An 11,539-nucleotide genomic window follows, 5' to 3' on the forward strand; every position below is an offset into this window, starting at 1 on the left:
AAAGACAAAGCGAAGCTTACGGACTCAAAGAAGGTTGCAATTTAAGATAGATAGTGTTGTGCATACGAATTTCCTCGGTGGTTCAAGCATGAGGTTGATCCTGACCAATGTGTTTTTAGCATAGAATTAGTAGTTTATGAAATCCGATTTTAATATAAAGCATGAATGTTATGTGGTTCTAGGTTCCAATGGAAAGTACGCTTCATTCGAAAGAAATAAAGTTGCTTGCATGCGGTTCCATGATTCAGGCAAGACGTTTTGGGGTGTACAACATTAACGGGTACAAGTTTAGAACTATCACAAAGGAAGACGAGCTGAAAATCCAAAATAGTGAAGTATATGTATTATATAATACAAGAAGTTATGCAAGTATGCGTGATAATAGAGTGGCTGTTGGCAGTGTTCCGTATTACGAGAAAATTATGGACATAATTGAATTGAATTATAGCTGTCATTTCAGAGTGGTATTGTTCAAATGTGTTTGGGCTGATACCACTACTAGTAGAGGCATCAAGCAAGACCATTTGGGGATTACCAGAGTTAGTTTCTCTCGTCCGATACACACTAGTGATCGAGAAGAAGATGAACCGTACATATTGGCATCATAAGCTCAACTTGTACACTATGTGGATGATGAAGTAGCTAAGGAATAGAGTGTTGTGGTTCATGTGAAACCATGAGATTTGTATGACATGGGAGAAGAGAATGAAGAAGGTGAAGTTGGTTTTTCTGCACAGCCAGTGTTGAACATGTCAGCGGAAGGTGACATTAGAGATTTATTGTTAACAAGGGAGGATGATATAGAAGACCCCACAGAAAATGTTCCAGAGAATTTTGATGATGTCTGATGCACCACTACTTCGTGGTATATTTTGTACTTAATTGAGTGAATTTTTATCCACTAAACTCACACTTATTCATATAATTCGCATGTTTTACATTTTCCCTCCTAATTTTGTGCTATGATTGAAAACATGCTTCTTTGGCCCTAAATTTGCTAATTTTAATCCCCTCTTATTACCATTCGATGCCGTGATATGTTTGTAAAGTGTTTTCAGGGTTTATAGGGCAGGAATGACCTAGAGGATGGAAAGGAAGCATGCAAAAGTGGAAGGATTACAAGAAATTGAAGGAATTGCAAAGCTGTCAAGCATGACTGGTGCACGAAATTGTGATCATCAATGGCGCCATCAACATGGTACGCTCAATTGTAATCTCAACTTTTTATCACAACTTCGCACAACTAACCAGCAAGTGCACTGGGTCGTCCAAGTAATAAACCTTACGCGAGTAAGGGTCGATCCCACGGAGATTGTTGGTATGAAGCAAGCTATGGTCATCTTGTAAATCTCAATCAGGCGGATATGGAATGGTTATGGATTTTTCGAATATTAAATAATAAGTAAACATAAAATAAAGATAGAAACACTTATGTATATCATTGGTGAGAATTTCAGATAAGTGTATAGAGATGCTTTTGTTCTTCTGAACCTCTGCTTTCCTGCTGTCTTCATCCAATCATTCCTACTCCTTTCCATGGTAAGCTTTATGTAAGGACATCACCGTTGTCAATGGCTACTTTTAATCCTCTCTGGAAAATGGTCCGATGCGCTGTCACTACATGGCTAATCGTCTGGAGGCATCACCCTTGCCAATGGCTGCATCCTGTCCTCTTGTGAAAATGGTCCAAATGCTCTGTCATAGCACGGCTAATCATCTGAGGTTCTCGATCATGCTGGAATAGGATTCACCCTCCTTTTGCGTCTATCACTACGCCCAGCAATCGCGAGTTTGAAGTTCGTCACAGTCATTCAATCCCAGAGTCCTACTCGGAATACCACAGACAAGGTTTAGACTTTTCGTACTCTCATGAATTGCCATCCATGGGTTCTAACTTATACCACGAAGACATTTAATAACTCGGACTCGGTCTCCTGTATTAGATATCCAAGAGACATCCATCCAATCGAAGGTAGAACAGAAGTGGTTGTCAGGCACGCGTTCATAGGGAATGATGATGATTGTCACATTCATCACATTCAGGATGAAGTGCGAATGAATATCTTAGAAGCGGAATAAGTTGAATTGAATAGAAAACAGTAGTACTTTGGATTAATTCATGAGGAACAACAGAGCTCCACACCTTAATCTATGGAGTGCAGAAACTCTGCCGTTGAAAGTACATAAGTGAAAGGTCCAGGCATGGCCGAATGGCCAGCCCCTCTGATCTAAGAACTAGGCGTCCAAAGATGTTCAAAGATGATCCGAAGATCATAAGATATCTAATACACTAGTAAAAAGTCCTATTTATACTAAACTAGTTACTAGGGTTTACAGAAGTAAGTAATTGATGCATAAATCCACTTTCGGGGCCCACTTGGTGTGTGCTTGGGCTGAGCTTGAATGTTACACGTGCAGAGGCTCTTTCTGGAGTTGAACGCCAGGTTGTAACGTGTTTCTGGCGTTCAACTCTGGTTTGTGACTTGTTTCTGGCGTTTAACTCCAGACAGCAGCATAGAACTGGCGTTCAACGCCCTTTTACGTCGTCTAAACTCGACCAAAGTATAAACTATTATACATTGCTGGAAAGCCCTAGATGTCTACTTTCTAACGCAATTGGAAGCGTGCCATTTTGAGTTCTGTAGCTCCAGAAAATTCACTTTGAGTGCAGGAAGGTCAGAATCCAACAGCATCAGCAGTCCTTCTTCTACCTCTGAATCTGATTTTTGCTCAAGTCCCTCAATTTCAGTCAGAAAATACCTGAAATCACAGAAAAACATACAAACTCATAGTAAAGTCCAGAAATGTGAATTTAGCATAAAAACTAATGAAAACATCCCTAAAAGTAACCAGATTCTATCAAAAACATACTAAAAACAATGCCAAAAAGCGTATAAATTATCCGCTCATCACAACACCAAACTTAAATTGTTGCTTGTCCCCAAGCAACTAAAAATCAAATAGGATAAAAAGAATACAATATACTATAAATTTTAAACTATCAATGAAACATAGCTCAAATTAAATGATCGGGACTTGTAGCTTTTTGCCTCTTGAATAGTTTTGGCATCTCACTTTATCCATTGAAGTTCAGAATGATTGGCATCTATAGGAACTCAGAGTTCAGATAGTGTTATTGATTCTCCTAGTTCAGTATGATGATTCTTGAACACAGCTTTTATGAGTCTTGGCCGTTGCCCTAAGCACTTTGTTTTTCAGTATTACCACCGGATACATAAATGCCACAGACACATAATTGGGTGAACCTTTTCAGATTGTGACTCAGCTTTGCTAAAGTCCCCAATTAGAGGTGTCCAGGGTTCTTAAGCACACTCTTCTTTTACTTTGGACCTTGACTTTAACTGCTCAGTCTCAAGTTTTCACTTGACACCTTCACGCCACAAGCACATGGTTAGGGACAGCTTGGTTTAGCCGCGTAGGCCAGGATTTTATTCCTTTAGGCCCTCCTATCCACTGATGCTCAAAGCCTTGGGATCCTTTTTATTACCCTTGCCTTTTGGTTTTAAGGGTTACTGGCTTTTTGCTCTTGCCTCTTGGTTTTAAGAGCTTTTGGCTTTTTCTGCTTGCTTTTTCTTTTTCTTTCTATTTTTTTCGCTCTCTTTTTTTTTCTGCAAGCTTTGTTCTTTGCTGCTTTTTCTTGCTTCAAGAATCATTTTTATGATTTTTCAGATCATCAAATAACATGTCTCCTTGTCATCATTCTTTCAAGAGCCAACATATTTAACATTCATGAACAACACTTCAAAAAACATATGCACTGTTCAAGCATACATTCAGAAAACAAGAAGCATTGTCACCACATCAATATAATTAAACTAAGTTCAAGGATAAGTTCGAAACTCATGTACTTCTTGTTCTTTTGAATTAAAACAGTTTTCATTTAAGAGAGGTGATGGATTCATAGGACATTGATAACTTTAAGACATAGTTACTAACTACTAATGATCATGTAATAAGACACAAACATAGATAAGTACTTAACATAGAAAACGAAAAACAGAGAGTGTAAGAACAAGGAATGAGTCCACCTTAGTAATGGTGGCGTTTCCTTCTTGAGGAACCAATGATGTCCTTGAGCTCTTCTATGTCTCTTCCTTGTCTTTGTTGCTCCTCCCTCATTGCTCTTTGATCTTCTCTAATTTCATGAAGGATGATGGAGTGCTCTTGATGTTCCACCCTTAGTTGTCCCATATTGGAACTTAATTCTCCTAGGGAGGTGTTGATTTGCTCCCAATAGTTTTGTGGAGGGAAATGCATTGGAGGCATCTCCGGGATCTCATGGTGATGAGCTTCATGCGCCTCTTGAGCTCCATGAAAGGGCTCTCTTGCTTGCTCCATCCTTTTCTTAGTGATGGGCTTCTCTTCCTCAATGGGAATGTCTCCTTCTATGAAAGCTCTAGCTGAGTAACAGAGATGGCAAATAAGATGAGGAAAAGCTAGCCTTGCCATGGGGGAGGACTTTTCGGCTATTTTGTAGAGTTCAAGGGAGATGACTTCATGAACTTCTACTTCCTCTCCAATCATGATGCTATGAATCATGATGGCCCGATCCACAGTAACTTCGGATCGGTTGCTAGTGGGGATGATGGAGCGTTGTATGAACTCTAACCATCCTCTAGCTACAGGCTTGAGGTCCAGTCTTCTTAGTTGAACCGGCTTGTCTTTGGAGTCAATCTTCCATTGAGCTCCTTCCACACATATGTCCATGAGGACTTGGTCCAACCTTTGATTAAAGTTGACCCTTCTAGTGTAGGGGCGTGCATCTCCTTGCATCATAGGCAAGTTAAACGCCAACCTCACATTTTCCGGACTAAAATCTAAGTATTTCCCCCGAACCATGGTGAGATAATTCTTTGGGTCCGGGTTCTTACCTTGATCATGGTTCCTAGTGATCCATGCATTGGCATAGAACTCTTGAACCATTAGGATGCCGACTTGTTGGATGGGTTTTGTTAGAACTTCCCAACCTCTTCTTTGGATTTCATGTCAGATCTCCGGATACTCATTCTTCTTGAGCTTGAAAGGGACCTCAAGGATCACCTTCTTCTTGGCCACAACGTCATAGAAGTGGTCTTGATGAGCTTTGGAGATGAATCTTTCCATCTCCCATGACTCGGAGGTGGAAGCTTTTGTCTTCCCTTTTCCTTTTCTAGAGGATTCTCCGGTCTTAGGTGCCATCAATGGTAATGGAAAAACAAAAAGCTTATGCTTTTACCACACCAAACTTAGAATATTGCCTGTCCTCGAGCAAGAGAAGAAAGAATAGATGAAGAAGAAGAAAAGAATATGGAGGAGAGGAGGGAGAGGTGTATTCGGCCAAGAAGGGGAAGAGAGGGTTGTGTTGTGTGAAAATGAGGAAGAATGGAGGGCTTTATATAGGGAAGGGAGGGGGGTAAGGTTCGGCCATAAGGGTGGGTTTTGGGTGGGAAATTGATTTTGAATTTTGAAGGTAGGTGGAGTTTATGAGGTAGGTTTATGGGGAAGAGTGGATGGATGTGAGTGGTGATAGGGAAGAGAGATTGAGATGTTTGGTGAAGAGTTTTGGGGAAGAGTGTTTATGGGATTGTGTGAAAGAGGGGTGAGAAGAAGTGAGTGGAGATAGGTGGGGATCCTGTGGGGTCCACAGATCCTGAGGTGTTCAAAGATTTACAACCTTGCACCAAATTAGGCATGCAAAATGCCCTTGCACACAACTCTGGGCGTTCAGTGCCAGATTGGTGCTTGTTCTGGGCGTTGAACGCCCATTTGTTGCCCATTTCTGGCGTTGAACGCCAGAACCATGCTTGTTCTGGGCGTTCAGCGCCACCTCTTCTCCAGGGTGCACTTCTGGCGTTCAAACGCCCAGATGCTGGCCATTTTGGGCGTTCAGTGCCATAACCTTGCTCCGTTCTGGCGTTGAACGCCAGCCAGATGCTTTTTACTGGCGTTTAAACACCAGTAAGGTCTTCCTCCAGGGTGTGATTTTTCTTCTGCTGTTTTTGATTCCGTTTTTAATTTTTATATTTATTTTGTGACTCCACATGATCATGAACCTAATAAAACATGAAAGAACAAGAAAAATAAAATTAGATAATTAAAAATTGGGTTGCCTCCCAACAAGTGCTTCTTTAATGTCAATAGCTTGACAGTGGGCTCTCATGGAGCCTCACAGATGTTCAGAGCATTGTTGAGACTCTCCAACACCAAACTTAGAGTTTGGAAATGTGAGTTCAACACCAAACTTAGAGTTTGGTTGTGGCCTCCCAACACCAAACTTAGAGTTTGACTGTGGGGGCTCTGGTTGACTCTACTTTGAGAGAAGCTTACTGTGCTTCCTCTCCATGGGTACAGAGATAGATCCTTGAGTTTTAAACACAAGGTTGTCCTCATTTAATTGAAGGATCAATTCTCCTCTGTCCACATCAATCACAACTCTTGCTGTGGCTAGGAAGGGTCTTCCAAGGATGAAGAATTCATCCTCATCCTTCCCAGTATCTAGGACTATGAAATCAGCAGGGATGTAAAGGCCTTCAACCTTTACTAACACGTCCTCTACTTGTCCATAAGCCTGTTTTCTTGAATTGTCTGCCATCTCTAATGAGATTTTAGTGGCTTGCACCCCATAGATTCCCAGTTTCTCTATTACGGAGAGGGGCATGAGGTTTATCCCTGAACCAAGGTCACACAGAGCCTTTTCAAAGATCATGTTGCCTATGGTACAAGGTATTACGAACTTTCCAGGATCCTGTTTCTTCTGAGGTAATGTCAGTTGATCCAGATCACTTAGTTCATTGGTGAACAAGGGAGGTTCATCTTCCCAAGTTTCAATACCAAATAATTTGGTATTCAGCTTCATGATTGCACCAAGAAACTTGGCAGCTTGCTCTTCAGTAACATCCTCATTCTCTTCAGAAGAGGAATACTCATCAGAGCTCATGAATGGCATAAGGAGGTTCAATGGAATCTCTATGGTCTCTAGATGAGTCTCAGATTCCTTTGTTTCCTCAAAGGGAAGCTCCTTATTGATCACTGGACGTCCCAGGAGGTCTTCCTCCTTGGGATTCACGTCCTCTCCTTCCTTCACAGGTTCGGCCATGGTGATTAATTCAATGGCCTTGCACTCTCCTTTGGGATTTTCTTCTGTATTGCTTGTGAGAGTACTAGGAGAGATTTCAGTGATCCTTTTACTTAGCTGGCCCACTTGTGCCTCCAAATTTCTAATGGATGACCTTGTTTCATTCATGAAACTCACAGTGGCCTTAGATAGATCAGAGACTAAGTTTGCTAAATTAGAGGTATTTTGTTCAGAGTTCTCTGTCTGTTGCTGAGTGGTTGATGGAAAAGGTTTACTATTGTTAAACCTATTTCTTCCACCATTATTAAAGCCTTGTTGAGGCTTTTGATCCTTCCATGAGAAATTTGGATGATTTCTCCATGATGGGTTATAGGTGTTTCCATAAGGTTCACCCATATAATTTACCTCTGCTATTGCAAGGTTTTCAGGATCATAAGCTTCTTCTTCAGAAGATGCCTCTTGAGTACTGTTGGATGCAGCTTGCATTCCATTCAGACTCTGAGAAATCATATTGACTTGCTGAGTCAATATTTTGTTCTGAGCCAATATGGCATTTAGAGTATCAATTTCAAGAACTCCCTTCTTCATAGGCATCTCATTACTCACAGGATTCCTCTCAGAAGTGTACATGAAATGGTTATTAGCAACCATGTCAATGAGCTCTTGAGCTTCTGCAGGCATTTTCTTTAGGTGAATGGATCCACCTGCAGAAGTATCCAATGAAATCTTAGCCAATTCAGATAGACCATCATAGAATATATCCAGGATGGTCTATTCTGAAAGCATGTCAGAAGGACACTTTTTTGGTCAGTTGTTTGTATCTTTCCCAAGCTTCATAGAGGGATTCACCTTCTTTCTGTCTGAAGGTTTGAACATCCACTCTAAGCTTGCTCAGCTTTTGAGGAGGAAAGAACTTGGCTAAGAAAGCCGTGACCAGCTTGTCCCAAGAGTTCAGGCTATCTCTGGGTTGAGAGTCCAACCACACTCTAGCTCTGTCTCTTACAGCAAAAGGGAAAAGCATAAGCCTGTAGACTTCAGGATCTACTCCATTAGTCTTAACAGTATCACATATCTGCAAGAATTCAGTTAAGAACTGAAAAGGATCTTCAGATGGAAGTCCATGAAACTTGCAGTTCTGCTGCATCAGAGAAACTAATTGAGGTTTCAGCTCAAAGTTGTTTGCTCCAATGGCAGGAATGGAGATGCTTCTTCCATGTAAATTGAAATTAGGTGCAGTAAAGTCACCAAGCATTCTCCTTGCATTATTGTTGTTGGGTTCAGCTGCCATCTCCTTTACTTGTTCGAAATTTTCAATAAGGTTGTCTCTGGATTGTTGTAATTTAGCTTCTCTTAGTTTCTTCTTCAGAGTCCTTTTAGGTTCTGGATCAGCTTCAACAAGAATGCCTTTTTCCTTGTTCCTGCTCATAAGAAAGAGAAGAGAACAAGAAAAGAAGAAAAATCCTCTATATCACAGTAAAGAGGTTCCTTATTGTTAGTAAAAGAAGAAAAGGAATAGGGGTGAAGAAGAATGAAGAATTCAAACACAAAGGTAAGGATAGGAGTAGTGATGTGAGATGAAGAGAAGTGTTAGTAGATGAATAAATAATTAGAAGGAGATGAGGGAGAAGGATTTTCGAAAATTATTTTTGAAAAAGGGTTAGTGATTTTGGAAAATAGTTTTTGAAAAAAAAGTTAGTTTTCGAAAATTAAAATAATTAGTTAATTGGTGCACGAAATTGTGATGTCCAGGCTCAAACAATCCCTGGCAACGTGAGCAACTTGGTACGCGTAATCGTGATTACACTTTAATTATGTAAAATTCATGGCTCTTTCTTTCCCTGGCAATGGCGCCAAGAACATGGTGCCAATACCATGGTTCACAACTTCGATACAACTAACCAGTAAGTGCACTGGGTCGTCCAAGTAATACCTTACGTGAGTAAGGGTCGAATCCCACGGAGATTGTTGGTATGAAGCAAGCTATGGTCACCTTGCAAATCTCAGTTAGGTAGATATAAATTGATAATGGTGTTTTCGAATAATAATTGATAGAATAGGGATAGAAATACTTATGTAATTCATTGGTGAGAATTTCAGATAAGCGAATAGAGATGCTTTCGTTCCTCTGAACCTCTGCTTTCCTGCTATCTTCATCCAGTCAGTCTTACTCCTTTCTATGGCTGGCTTTATGCAAGGGCATCACCGTTGTCAGTGGCTACATCCCCTCCTCTCAGTGAAAAATATGCTCACATGCTCTGTCACAGCACGGCTAATCATCTGTCGGTTCCCGATCATGCTGGAATAGGATTCACCTTCCTTTTGTGTCTTCACTAACACCCAGCACTCGCGAGTTTGAAGCTCGTCACAGTCATTCAACCATTGAATCCTACTCGGAATACCACATACAAGGTTTAGACTTTCCGGATTCTCTTGAATGCCGCCATCATTCTAGCTTACGCCACAAAGATTCTGGTTAAGAGATCTAAGAGATATTCATTCTAGCTTATTTCATGTAGAACGGAAGGGTTTGTCAGGCACGTGTTCATAGGGGAGAATGGTGATGAGCGTCACACATAATCATCACCTTCATCACGTTCTTGGGTGCGAATGGATATCTTAGAAGCGAAATAAGATGAATTGAATAGAAAACAGTAGTACTTTGCATTAATCTTTGAGGAACAGCAGAGCTCCACACCTTAATCTATGGAGTGTAGAAACTCTACCGTATGAAAATACATAAGTGAAGGTCCAGGAATGGCCGAGATGGCCAGCCCTCTAAAACGTGATCACAGGATCAAAATACAATCCAGGATCCCGGATTGTCAAAAAGACAAGTAAAAGGTCCTATTTATAATAAACTAGCTACTAGGGTTTACATGAGTAAGTAATTGATGCATAAATCCACTTCCAGGGCCCACATGGTGTGTGTTTGGGCTGAGCTTAAGTGTTGCACGTGTAGAGGTCCCTTTTAGAGTTGAACGCCAGCTTTTGTGCCAGTTTGGGCGTTCAACTCTGGTTTTGGCTCCTTTTCTGGCGCTGGACGCCAGATTTGGGTAGAAAGCTGGCGTTGAACGCCAGTTTACATCATCTATTCTTGGCCAAAGTATGGACTATTATATATTGCTGGAAAGCCCTGGATGTCTACTTTCCAACGCAATTGAAAGCGCGCCATTTCGAGTTCTGTAGCTCCAGAAAATCCACTTTTAGTGCAGGGAGGTCAGAATCCAACAGCATCAGCAGTCCTTCTTCAACATCTGAATCTGATTTCTGCTCAAGTCCCTCAATTTCAGCCAGAAAATACCTGAAATCACAGAAAAATACACAAACTCATAGTAAAGTCCAGAAATGTGAATTTAACATAAAAACTAGTGAAAACATTCCTAAAGGTAACTAGATCCTACTAAAAACATACTAAAAACAATGTCAAAAAGCGTATAAATTATCCGCTCATCATTAATTAAGAAGAAATTTTTGAAAAAGAGGGAAGATATTTTCAAAAATTAGAGAGAGAGAGAGAGTTAGTTAGGTAGTTTTGAAAAAGATAAGAAACAAACAAAAAGTTAGTTAGTTAGTTGAAACAAATTTGAAAATCAATTTTGAAAAGATAAGAAGATAAGAAGTTAGAAAAGATATTTTAAAATCAAATTTTGAAAAAGATAAGAAGATATTTTTGAAAAGATATGATTGAAATTTGTTTTGAAAAAGACTTGATTTTTAAAATCACAATTAATGACTTGATTCACAAGAAATCACAAGATATGATTCTAGAACTTAAAGTTTGAATCTTTCTTAACAAGTAAGTAACAAACTTGAAATTTTTGAATCAAAATATTAATTGATGATGTTATTTTCGAAAATTATGTGATAAAGATAGAAAAAAGATTTTTGAAAAATATTTTTTAAAATTTTCGAAAATAACTAAGAAAATTGAAAAAGATTTGATTTTTGAAAAAGATTTTGAAAAAGATAAGATTTTCAAATTGAAAATTTGATTTGACTCATAAAAACATCTAGATTTTTTAAAATTTTTGAAAAAGTCAAATCTAATTTTTGAAATTTTAAGAGAGAAAAAGGGAAAGATATTTTTTTTATTTTTGAATTTTTAATGATGAGAGAGAAAAACTTGAAAAAGACTCAATGCATGAAAATTTTGGATCAAAACAATGAATGCATGCAAGAATGCTATGAATGTCAAGATGAACACCAAGAACACTTTGAATGTCAAGATGAACATCAAGAACTAATTTTTGAAAAATTTTTAATGCAAAGAAAACATGCAAGATACCAAACTTAAAAATTTTTCATGTATAGACACTATGAATGCAAGAATGCATATGAAAAACAAGAAAAGACAAAATATGAAAACATCAAGATCAAACAAGAAGACTTACCGAGAACAACTTGAAGATCATGAAGAACACTATGAATGCATGAATTTTTCGAAAAGCGCAAGATGAATATGCA

This window comes from Arachis hypogaea, chromosome 11 (genome assembly GCF_003086295.3).
Source record: "Arachis hypogaea cultivar Tifrunner chromosome 11, arahy.Tifrunner.gnm2.J5K5, whole genome shotgun sequence".
Classification (NCBI taxonomy): domain Eukaryota; kingdom Viridiplantae; phylum Streptophyta; class Magnoliopsida; order Fabales; family Fabaceae; genus Arachis; species Arachis hypogaea.